Source organism: Eptesicus fuscus, chromosome 5 (genome assembly GCF_027574615.1).
Source record: "Eptesicus fuscus isolate TK198812 chromosome 5, DD_ASM_mEF_20220401, whole genome shotgun sequence".
NCBI classification, from domain to species: Eukaryota; Metazoa; Chordata; class Mammalia; order Chiroptera; family Vespertilionidae; genus Eptesicus; species Eptesicus fuscus.
In genome coordinates this window covers 59,964,948-59,978,382 of record NC_072477.1, presented here as the reverse complement: position 1 = coordinate 59,978,382, position 13,435 = coordinate 59,964,948, and the positions used below count along the sequence as shown (strand labels likewise).

General features: G+C 37.2%; 1 non-coding gene across 1 annotated transcript; it reads left to right on the top strand.

The window, feature by feature from the left end:
• The first annotated feature begins 3,746 nt into the window (after positions 1-3,746).
• On the top strand, positions 3,747-3,853 carry LOC114232055 (U6 spliceosomal RNA). The gene has a single exon (XR_003618105.1). It is a non-coding gene; the product is annotated as a U6 spliceosomal RNA (small nuclear RNA).
• Positions 3,854-13,435: the final 9,582 nt, after the last annotated feature.

The window sequence follows — 13,435 nt, the reverse complement described above, 5'->3', positions numbered from 1 at the left end:
ACTGAAATAACTTTTTTCAGCTGAAAAGTTCAAAGAATTTCTCAAACGTTTCTTTTCATGAAGAAGCAAACATGTATGATTTACATACTTTGCAAAATATTGCACACGTTAGAAGTAAAGTTGTAGTTAGAAACATACTCAAGTATTACATAATTTCCCCCTGTTCTTTGACATTTCAATATGCAGGTTTCTGTGCTTAATCATAACATTTGATGTTATGCTAGAAGAGTTCATCTATGTCATCAAACACACAAAAATCAGGACAATTTTTAATCATTAAGTACACTTGCTAAAATATACTGCTGCTTAAGGTGTTACTGAGATTCTTAAACACAATACACTCTATTATAGTTGCTCTATTGAATTGTTTCTCTTCAGTCAATCCTATGACAGTGTTTGAAGAAGGGAATGGGATTTGATATACATATATATATTATTGATTTTAGAGAAAGAGGGAGGGAGGGAGGGAGGGAGGGAGAGGAGAGAGAGAGAGAGAGAGAGAGAGAGAGAGAGAGAGAGAGAGAAGGGACCATGCTCAACCAACTGAGCAACACCAGCCAGGATGGGAATTGGATTTTGACACAGAAAACCTGGGTTAGAATGCGAGCTCTGCCACTTTCTTCCTGAAACTCCTTGGGCAAGTCACTTCACTTTTCAGTTTTTCCACAATAAATAGGAATAGTAATACTTAACCTTGCAGGATTAAGTGAGTATTAAAAGAAAGCACAAAGCGCCATATGAATGTAAAGTAGTGTTACAATTCCCTATCTCTCCAGGCTGGGTAGGGTTTTAGTCATAGAGAAGTCAGGTGATATCCCCAATAACTGAATTGTAAGCATTTCAAAACATTCATTACTCTAGTTATTATTTTGCTGTAGTTGAATTTAATGATGAAAACTTAATCCTGCAGTCCCAAGTATATTTTTGCAAAATCATTCAATAGATCTAATTTAATATTTTTAAGAGGCCTTTATTCTTGAAACAGAGTAGTAGGTGCATGAGGAATATAAAAAGAAGTGTGGGCCTATTGAGAAAGGATGTTTATAAAAAGCGCTATTTGAGTTCTATAATAAAGATAAAAGCAAAGTATAATTAAAAATGTATTGTGGGCTGGAAGAGGTTATTGGGGTTGGGAGGGAGGACCTATGTAATACTTCCAACAATAAAGGTTTAATAAAAGAAAAAATTTATTTACAAAAACAGGAGACCAGCCTGCATGCTGTAGTGTTATAATTAAATATTCCATTAAAATATGTATCATGATTATTGAGCTTTTGACCCCCTTTTAAATTTTATGCCTAAGACAAATGCCTTACTCACTGTACCTTAGTCCTGTTTCTATAAATGCATACAGAGCAGAGGTTCATTCCTACATGGGGATCCCTGGGAGCTGCATAGAAGAGCTGGATCTTAAAAGATGAAGAGAATTGGGGGCAGCTTCTGAAGAGAAAATGATTAATCCTTACCACTCCATCTGACTGCTCTGTAGATTGATCTTTTCTCCCTCTTTTGCTATTAATATTGTCCTTAGTTAAATCTACAAAAAATAAAAAATACTTATTAACATTCTATGGCTACCTTCTGTTTCTGTGTTTTCTTCTTGCTCCCTCTACTTTTTAAAGTCTAATTATACATGCTGTGAAATAATTTAGTAATGCTTTAGTTTTTGTCTTCTTACAGTTCCTCTTACAAATGTGACCCTTTGCAGTTGCATAAAATGTATTAATACAACTTCACATAACCAGTTAGCTTTTTTCTTACAAATTGCAATGTGTACATGTACATTGTGTGTGTGTAACGGGGAGAGAGAGAGAGAGGAGAGAGAGAGAGAGAGAGAGAGAGAGAGAGAGGCCATTATGTATATCTGGGAATTTAACCGTAAAATCCCAAAATAGTTTCAATTAATGTTTAACATGTGCATCATTTAGGAATTGTGTTCACCTGCTAGTAACAGAGACTGGAAATTAAATAATAGTGTCTGAAACAAGATAGAAGTTATCACTCTCTTGAGAAAAATAAGTGCAGAGGGTGGTGTCTCCGAGCCGACATGGTAGCTCCACCATCATCATGATTCTTTCTATCTTAATCTTAGACCACCCTAGTGTGAGGCCTCCCTTCTGAAGGTCACCCTCTGGCCCAAGGTGACTGCTATAGATCTAGGCATCTTGTGGGCATTAGAGTCCAGGAAAGAAGGATTGCATCCAGAATTCTCAAATACTTCCACTCGAGTCAGAACGTAGTCACATGACACACCCAGCTATAGGGAAGGCTGGCAAATAACTTTCCATTTGGGCTCACTAATCAGACTTCTACTTCCAAAGAAGAGACTCTAGTGGCAACTAGAATGCAATCATCCTTTTATCTTTGCCTGTGAGGTACATATATACAATGGAATATCACTTAACCATAAAAAAGAATGAAATCTTGCCATTTCCAACAACATTGATGGACCCAGAGGGTATTATGCTAAATAATATGTCAGTCAAAGACAGACAACTAAAAAACAAAATAAGCAAACAGGAACAAATTGATGGTTGCCATATAGAAGGGGGATTAGGAGATAGGTGAAAAAGGTGAAGTCATTCAAAAGTACAAGTTGCCAGTTATAAAAATAGTCACAGGGATGTAAAGTAGTGCATAGGGATTATAGTCAATAATCTATAATCACAAAAGGGTAATATGCTAATTAGACTGGATGTCTTCCAGACGTCATTTCGGATGTCCTTCCTGACAAAGCCAGGGCGGGGGCGGGGGGGGGGTTGGAGCCAGCTGGGGTCCTGGGTCCTTGCCACTTGCTGGTGGCCGGAGGAGGGAAGCCCGGGTCCCGGGTGCCAGAGGGAAGCCAGTGCTGGCAGCTGGGGGAAGGAAGGCCTACTCTTGAACAAATTTTCATGCATTGGGCCTCTAGTATTATAATAACTACTAGAGTACTAGTGGCCCAGTGCAGGAATTCGTGCACGGGTGGAGTCCAGCTGGCCCGGCCCCAATCGGGGTGGATCAGGGCCAGGCCTGTTGGGAGGAGGAGATGGCAGGAGGTGGGCCAGCTGGTGGGAGGGGCTGAGGGTGATTGGCTGGTGGGCCCCACCCCTATTTGGGGTGGGGGCCTATTGGAGGTGGGGCTGGCCGTGAGGAGGGGCCATGGGAAGTTGGCCAGCCAGCCCCTCCCCCGATTGGTGTGGGGAGCTGGCTGGGGGAGGGGCTACAGGTGGATGGGTTGGTGGGGGCTGATCAGGGGTGGGGCTGGCCATGGAGAGGGACTGTGGGCTGTGGGCCGGCTGGCCCCGCCCCTGAATGGGGTGGGGGCAGCCTATTGGGGGCCAGAGGCCTGGGGGGGGGGAGAGGGAGGACATGGGTGGTTGGCTTGACCCTGCCCCTGATCAGAGTAGGGGGCCGATTGTGGGCAGAGCTGACTGAGAGGAGGGGCCACGAGCCAATAGGGGTGGTGGGGGCCCATCAAAGGTGGCCCAGCCAGGGGAGGGGCTGCAGGAGGTTGGCCAGCCAGCCTGCCCTCTATTGGGGTGGGGAGGGCTATCAGGGGCGGGGCTGGGCAGGAAGAGGAATGTGGGGCTGTTGGCAGGCCGGCCCAGGTCATTCTGGTCATTACGGCGTTCCTGTCACTGACTTTTTATATATATAGATGTATGGTGTCAGACAGGTCCTAGATTTATCAGAGTGATCACTTCCTAAACTATATAAATATCTAATCACTGTGTTGTACACTGGAAATTAACATAATAATGTATGCCATGCTCACTTTGGCAGCACATATACTAAAACTGGAATGATAAAGAGAAGATCAGCATGGCCTCTGAGCAAGGATGACACACAAATTTGTGAAGCATTCCATATTTGACAAAAAATAATGTATGCCAAATGTAATTAAAAAATAAAATTTTTTTAAAGAATTCAAAGGCAAAGACCAAACTTATGAAAGTCAAACAGAAAGTATAGTATGATTTTGAAGTCAATTTGCTTGACTTTATAAAATTAAATGGCTGAATTTGGAGCTATTGAGTTTCCAAACTTTAGAGAATTAAAATGGAATTTATAACTTAAAAAAAAAAATACTACAGGTGCCCTAGTCGGTTTGGTTCAGTGGATAGAGCATCAGCCTGGGAATTGAAGGGTCCAGGGTTTGATTCCGGTCAAGAGCACATGCCTGAGTTTCGGGCTCGATCCCCAATAGGGCATGCAGGAGGCAGCCAATCAGTGATTCTCTATCATCATTGATGTGTTTATCTTTCTCTCCCTCTCCCTTCCTCTCTGAAGTCAATAAAAATCTATTTTAAAAAAATACTACAGGTTGTATTTGAAATCCATATGTAGTTTCCTTTTGCATCATAGAAGTTCATTCTATGATTTAAAAAAATGGATAACAGTTATTGTCACTAGAAAGAAAAATACTGTCTTATTCTGACAATCAACTATTTACTATTTCTCTCCCTCCACCTCCATTGCTCTGCTTAATTTAGGAATCTATTTTTTAGCATTTAGCATTATAAAACACATTCTGAAGAAAGCTCTCTACCAGTGAAGTGAAGTTTAGAATTAGGGCAATTATCTGAATAATCCAGGCTGAAATTCTACTTTCACCTCAATTATTCAAATAATTCAGAAAATACCAAGGTTTTGCTTGAATTTCCTAGATAATTGTACATTTTTTAACTTTACAATGCTGGGGTTATTGTCCAATAATATTTACTTTTGATTTTTTTTGTAAGAAATATTGGGACTTTTTTTGAGGACCAAAGATTTCTTTAATTTCCGTATATTTATTTGAGTCTCAAATTTTATCCACAAACAATAATTTTAAGATTTTTTTTTCTGAAGATATCATTTATATTGGTTTTGATTTGCTCCTTTGCTTTATGCTATACAACACTACAAGTTTCCTATCTGATATACATTTCCCTTTTTTTTTTTCTTATTGACAGAACCACAATTTTGTTGAGAGTAGCAATGTGCCTAGTAAAATAGGGGGCCACAGGACACAAGTCTATCTAAGAAGTTGTAAAAACAAATATGCGACGAATTCTAGAAGGGTCTTTCCCAGTAAATTCTTTGCATTCCTTCTTTTCTGCAGAACTCGAGGTTGGAATATCCCTCTTGAAACCATGAGGCAACAGTTCTGAGGACAAAAGCTACAAGCTACAGATGACAGATCATTAGTTTAGAAGATTGAAACATTGATGACCTCATAGAACCATTTTATAAGCCCTGGATTATTGATATCCAAACTTCTTGTTTTGTGAGAAAAATAACCCCCATTGCCTTTAGGCATTGCCACTGGATTTGTTACCTCACTTTTATGAAACGGAACCAAATAAAAAAAATCTACCCTTTTGCAGCTCTTTTTAACAAGGGTCACACCATTCCTGCTGGCTACTTATGAGCCTAATTTGTTAGAAGCAATGATTTTTCAATAGTATGCAAATATTATGCATTCTTCGTGGTGTATTGTAGACTAGTAGGATGAAATTATTTCATGTCATTACATTTCAATTCACAAACTGTTTGAATATGCAAATATATACACATAATATGTATTTAAACAAACTTGATAAGGTATTTCCATGGTTTTCATGTCTTGCTTTAGTCAGCAGAAAAAGAAATAAAGCTTTGGATCAAGTCAAACAATATACATATTTCATGTAGGATTTAATGCACAAAGATTTAGATGTTTACCACAATAACTTGTAGGGCTGGGGGAGCAAAGGTCTAGGAGTAATGGCTAGATTTTAAGAGAGCAACAAGAAAAGCCCAGAGAGAGCAGAAGGAAGGAGATAATAAAGATCAGAGCAGAAATAAATGACACAGAGACCAAATATATATATATATATATATATATATATATATATATATATATACACACACACACACACACACACACACACACAAAAGATCAATGAAACCAAGAGCTGGTTCTTTGAAAGGAAAAACAAGATTGATGAACCTCTAGCCAGGCTCACCAAGAAGCAAAGAGAGAGGACACAAATAAAATCAGAAATGAGAGAGGTGAAATAACAACAGAACCCACAGAAATACAAAGGATTGTTAAGAAATACTATGAACAACTCTTTTCCAACAAACTAGACAACCTAGAGGAAATGGACATATTCCTAGAAAAATACAACCTTCCAAAACTCAATCAGGAAGAATCTAAAAATCTCAATAGGCTGATAACTATGGCGGAAATTGAAGCAATCATCAAAAAGCTTCCAGCAAACAAAAGCCCGGGGCCAGATGGCTTCACAGGGGAGTTTTACCAAACATTCAAGGAAGAGCTAAAACCTATCCTCCTCAGACTATTTCAAAAAATTCAAGAGGAAGGAACATTCCAAGCTCATTCTATGAAGCCAGCATTACCCTAATACCAAAACCAGATAAAGACAACACAATGGAAGAGAATTACAGGCCAATATCCCTCATGAACATAGATGCCAAAATCCTCAACAAAATTCTAGCAAATCTGACCTAGCATTACATCAGAAAGATCATACACCATGACCAAGTAGGATTTATCCCAGGGATGCAAGGATGGTACAATATCCACAAATCAATAAACGTGATATATCACATAAACAAATTGAGAGATAAAAATCCCACAGTCATATCAATTGATGCAGAAAAAAGCATTTGACAAAATCCAGCACGCTTTCTTGATAAAAACCCTCAGCAAATGGGAATAGAGGGATCATACCTCAACATAGTAAAAGCCTTATATGACAAACTCACAGCCAACATCATACTCAGTGGGCAAAAACTAAAACCATTTCACCTAAGAACAGAACTAGACAGGGATGCCCACTTTCACCACTCCTGTTTGACATAGTACTGGAAGTGCTAGCCATAGAGCAATTAGACAAGAAGAAGAAATAAAAGGTATTCAAATTGGAAAAGAAGACATAAAACTGTCATTATCTGCAGATGACATAATACTGTACATAGAAAACCCTAAAGACTCCATCAAGTAAATATTAGACTTAATAAATGAACTCAGCAATGTCGCCGGATACAAAATTAATGGAAAGAAATCTATGGCATTTTTACACACCAATAGTGAACTTACAGAAAGAGAGATTAGAAAAACAATCCCATTTACCATCGCACCCAAAAACTTAAGATACCTAGGAATAAACTTAACAAAGAAGGTAAAAGACCTGTACTTAGAAAACTACAAGACACTGAAAAAAGAGATAGAGGAAGACACAAACAGATGGAAGAACATACTGTGTTCATCGGTTGGTAGAATCAACATCATTAAAATGTCCATACTACCTAAAGCAATCTATAGATTCAATGCACTCCCATTAAAATACCAACAGCATATTTCACAGACCTAGACTGAACTCTCCAAAAATTCATCTGGAATAAAAAAAGACCCCGATAGCTGCAGCCATCCTGAGAAAGAAGAACAAAGTAGGAGGGATCTCAATACCAGATTATCAAGTTGTATTACAAAGCCACTGTTCTCAAACAGCTGGTACTGGCATAAGAACAGATATATACATCAATGGAATAGAATAGAGAACCCAGAAATCGACCCAAACCACTATGCTCAATTAATATTTGACAAAGGAGGCAAGAACATACAATGGAGTCAAGACAGTCTCTTCAAATGGTGTTGGGAAAATTGGACAGATATTTGCAAAAAAAATGAAACTAGACCACCAACTTACACCATACACAAAAATAAACTCAAAATGGATAAAGGACTTAAACGTAACACAGGAAACCATAAAAATACTAGAGGAATCCACAGGCAGCAAAATCTCAGATATATGCCAAAGCAATATCTTCACTGATATAGCTCCTAGGGCAATGGAAACTAAAGAGAAAATAAACAAATGGGACTACATCAAAATAAAAAGCTTCTGTACAGCAAAAGAAACCATTAACAAAACAACAAGAAAGCCCACTGCATGGGAGAACATATTTGCCAATGTTATCACTGATAAGGGTTTAATTTCCAACATTTACAGGGAACTCATACAACTTAACAAAAGGAATATAAACAACCCAATCAAAAAATAGGCAACGGACCTAAATAAATACTTTTTGAAAGAAGACGGAAGGAAGGCCAAGAGGCATATGAAAACATGCTCAAAGTCACTAATCATCCAAGAGATGCAAATCAAAATGACAATGCGGTACTATCTCACACCTGTCAGAATGGCTGTCATCAACAAATCAACAAACAAGTGCTGGCGAGAATGTGGAGAAAAAGGAACCCTGGTGCACTGCTGGTGGGAATGCAGACTGGTGCAGCCACTATGGAGAACAGTATGGAGTTTCCTCAAAAAACTGAAAATGGAACTCCTATTTGACCCAGTGATCCCACTTCTAGGAATATGTCCCCAAAAAACTAGAAACACCAATCAGAAAAAATATATATACCCTTATGTTCGTAGCAGCACAATTTACCATAGCTAAGATTTGGAAACAGCTTAAGTGCCCATCAGCATATGAGTGGATTAAAAAACTGTGGTACATCTACGCAATGGAATACTGTGGTAAAAAAGAAAGATTTCTTACCATTTGCAACAGCATGAATAGAACTGGAGAGTATTATGCTAAGCAAAATAAGCCAGAGAAAGATAAATATCACATGATCTCACTCATTTATGGAATATAATGAACAAAATAAACTGATGAACAAAAACAAATCCAGAGTCAGGAAGCATCGATCAGACACTCAAACCTCAGTAGGAAGGTAGGGGATGGTGGGGGTAAAGGGGGAGAGATCAACCAAAGGACTTGTATGCATGCATATAAGCCTAACCAATGGACACAGACACCAGCAGGATGAGGGTATGAGTGGGCGGGTGGGAGGCAATGGGGGGATAAGGACACATATGTAATACCTTAATCAATAAACAAACAAACAAACAAACAAAAAAGTTAGGGTGGAGAGGGATCACCGGGAACCAGCACCAATGTTCTTTGTTGCCTGTGGCAGTAAGTCCCAAACTTTTCTTATACCCAAAAGCTACTGGCATAACATCTCATCTCATCAGCCATTTGCTAATACCTACAAGATTACTGCTGCTGAGATGAATGGTTTCTCTTTGTCTTCCTCCTCTAAAAATCTACACCAGCACCTACCTCTCAGTGATAGAGTTCAAGTTGGAATGCTACTGGCAACAGAGTCTGAGAAATGTTTAATAAAAGGGAGAGCTTCTAAGGATAAGGATGATGCTGAGCATCAATAAGTAATATTTGGCACAGACTCAAATACAAAGGAAAAAATTACTATATTCATTCATTCATTCATTCGTTCATTCGTTCATTGTGTCTGTTAGATTTAGGAATGCCTGCACTTTGAAATAAGATTAAGTATGTAAAACACTTATAAATTATGTTATTTTCTTGGCTCCACCAACAAATCTCAACTTTGAGTTCCCTTAGATAGCCTTCAGATTCCTAAGGAGACTGCATGATAGATGTCAAGGTAGATGGTCTGACAACCCCAACGTCGCTGCGGAAATGTGTCCATTTACTTCCACCTATATATTTCTGCAACTGGCCTCCTAATATTTCTGGAAACTAGTATCAAAAACATTTCTGAAACATCAGACCTTATTCTTCCCAACTGTTTATTACTTTGCACATCATCTAAAGTTCTGGAACAGTCCTATAAGAACAACTGTATACCGTATACAAAATACTATGTAAAAATTATTAAAATTAATCAGTCCTCAGAACATTCTTTGAACTTTCTCCGTAAAACCTTCGTATTTTAAATATTCTTTTATGAAATAGCCACTAACTTCAACTTTTTAAATACTGCCTTGTAGGTAGCTGAAAGATAAGACCCTTTTGTAGTCTTTCCAATTGTCTTCTATAGTTGCCCAAAGTGACATTGTATCTTACTAAATACTCATTCAATTTAGTTTTGCTTACAATATGAGAGGTGTGAGTTTTATTTGACTAGCTTAGTTTTAGAAATCTTATATCAAATATGCAAGTGTTTCATCTTTAACAATACACACATTCCTGGGGAAAAACACACACCTCATGTTCTAAAAAATAATGCCCTAAAAATAACTGGCAACCTAAGAAAAAGATAAGACAAGCTCTGACCAAGATAAAAATCTTTGCAAAACACATCTGATAAAGGACATATATCCAAAATATACAAAGAACTCTTAAAGCTCAATGATAAGAAAACAAACCAAAGAACTTGTAGCATATATGAATAACCCATGGACACAGACAATAGGGTGGTGAAGGTCTGGGGCAGGGGACTGGGGTGGTCTAGAAGGGGTCAATGGTGGACATATGTAATATTTTCAACAATAAAGATTTAATTTTAAAAAAGAAAAAGTAAACAAACCACCAATTAAAAAGTGGGAAAAGATCTGAACAGATACCTCACCAAAGATATACAAATGGATGATAAGCATAAGATGTTCAATATTTTACACCATTAGAGAATCAAAACAAAAACAGCAACGTGATACCACTACATAGCTATTAGAATGGCTGAAATCCAAAGCACTGACAACACCAAATGCTGATGAGGAATGTGAAGCAACAGGAACTCTTATTTATTGCTGGTAGGAATGTATAATGGTACAGCTTCTTTGAAACACAGTATTGCTGGATTTTTATAAAGCTAAACATACTTTTAGCACTTAATCCAGCAATCATACTCTTAGTTATTTACCAAAATGAATTGAAAATTTATGTTCACACAAAACCTCCACATGAATAGTTAGAGCATCTTTAGTCATAATTTCCCAAAACTGGGAGCAACCAAGACATGCTTCAGTAGGTTAATGTTTAAACTGTGGTATACCCAAGCAGTGGAATGTTATGAAGCAATGAAAAAAATGAGCTATCAAGCCACGAAAAGTTGTGGAAGCACCTTAAATGCATACTGCTAAGTAAAAAATGCCATACTGAAAAGGTAACAGAGTCTATATAACTCTATACATACATTCTGGGAAAGACAAAATTATAGCTACAATAAAAAGATCAATGTTTTTCAGAGGTTGACTGGGGGGTGGAGGGAGGAGAGGAATGAATAAGTGGAGCACAAGAAATACCTAGGGAAGTAAAACTATTCTGTTGTGATATATAATGATGGATATACAACACTATGAAAACTTGTAAACTAAACATAAAGAGTGAACTTTAATGTAAACTATGGACTATACTTAGTAATTATAAGGTATCGATATTGCTTCATCAATTGTAACACATGCATGTACTAATGCAAGATGTTAATAACAGAAGAAACTATGGGGTAAGTAAGAGAAAAGAGGTATACGGGAACTTTCTGTACTTTCTGTGGATTTTTCTGTAATCCTAAAGCTTCTCTAAAAAAAAAAAGTTCATTCAATTAAAAAGAAAGTAGAAAATATTTAGGGAAAAAATCATGTTGAGGAAACATCCATTGTAAAACCCCTACAACTTCACAACCAGAGCATAACAAAAAACCCTTTACAAACCTAATGAAAATACTACCACAGTTAAAAGTGAAAAGTTAAAAACACACATACTAATATATAGAACTTTACAAAAGTGAGTTGAAAGAATAATGTAGTTAAGAAAGAATGATGCAAAAGTATAAGGAAAGTTTGCATTATGAAAATAAGGACAAATGCACAAAGATCAGGAAAACTGTTCAATATGCATTTCAAGACAGCATGTGGCAAAATTGAGCCAGGCACAGCCTATAGAACTGCTTTCCTCCACAGCTTACTGCATTCAGCTGGGTTAGTGGGGTGAGGGTAAGTCAAAACACTAATGTACTGGAGAACATCATGTATAATTCAATTGATTTCCACATTTTATTGACATCCCTACTTGCCAATAACTGATTGATATTACAGAAACATAGACCATAGCAGAATAAACTGCTTTTGTTTCCCTGTTTCTTTAACCCAGCAAAATAACTTAAGCCAATTAAATATATTATACTGTAGTTATGGCTTACACATTCTTGGAGATTATGCCCAAGGTACCCTATAATACTCATTAGATTCAACAGTAAATATAACACAGGGTTTGAAGTGCACTTTAAATGAATCAATTTAAGGCTTAGGAGCACTAACATTAAAACCAATTAAATAAAACATCATAGATCACTCTGAATTGTAATATTTAGTACATTTTTCTTTGCAGAAAAGTTTACCAGCAAAACATAACATCTCATTGTCAGTGAGACTCATCAAATAGACAGTGGTAGATCATTATCTACACCAAAGTGTCATCATGCTCAATTCACTTATGATTCCACTTAGATAATTTCTTCACTGTTGACAAAAATCCCACATAGCCATTTTCTAATCAAATCCATCCTATTACTGTACTCAAATCCTATTTCAGCACATTCAGTATTGGCTACTTTTTAGAGATCATGTGGTAAAATGATTCCATCTAATTTCCAAGGAAATCCAAGGGGGGAGAACAACCAAAAAATAATGGATGGTTCAAAAAACAAACAAAAAACAAGTCTTTAAGTCTGTCAATACTTAGTTGCAAAATTGGGAATGAGATGATGGATCATTCATTTATAGTAGAAATTTTTAAATCACTCCTTGCTTTACTTTGGGATTATACAAATGGACTTTGAGGGGCCCATGAATGCCTTGAGTTGTGAGCAAAATTATCTGCATCTGTGTAGTTTTAGGTAGAGGGCATATATTTCTTATTGGAATTTCAAAATCATTCTTGATCCTTCAAAAATATTAAAGTCATGTATGTAGAAAAAAGTATGGGTAGCTTCAAATGATACTCAAAATAGGCAAAAATATATTTAAAAAAAAACAGTTGACTTTTGGATATAGCTAATTCTCTAATCCCACCTAAAGCTAAGTAAGCATTGGATTAATCTTTAAATTTATATCACAAAAGTAATTTATATTTGTCTTTAATCATTTTTTAAGTTTTTTATTCAAAAGTTTTAATATCTAACATTTGAGTAAATACATCCTATATAATAAAGAGCTAATATGCTAATTAGACCAAACAACCAAATGACCTTCCAGACGTCCTTCAGGACAACCTTCCAGATGAAGCTGGGGCTGCGAGGGCTGGCCGAGGCAGCCAGAGCTGTGAGGGCCAAGCCCCTTGCACAAATTTCATGCATCGGGCCTCTAGTTTCAAATAAAAAGGCACAGCAACATTAAAACATTTTAACTCAGAAAGAATAACCAAACTTCAGCCAGACAGATTTTCGTGAAAAGCTGAAGGTAACATGATGGTCTAATAAGTTCAAGGGATAATCCCACTATAGAAAATGAGAGCAAGAAGTCAACTGGAGCCAGGATAGCACGAATTCATAACAAGCACGATTTTCCTTTCAAAAGAACTCTGAGCTGGCTTGTCAGAGGAAATTCTTGCTTTCAGTTTCTTTGTGATACCCTCATTCGAGAATATATTCATTACAGTAGAGCTGTCATGTTCCTCAAATTTCTAAAGTTAC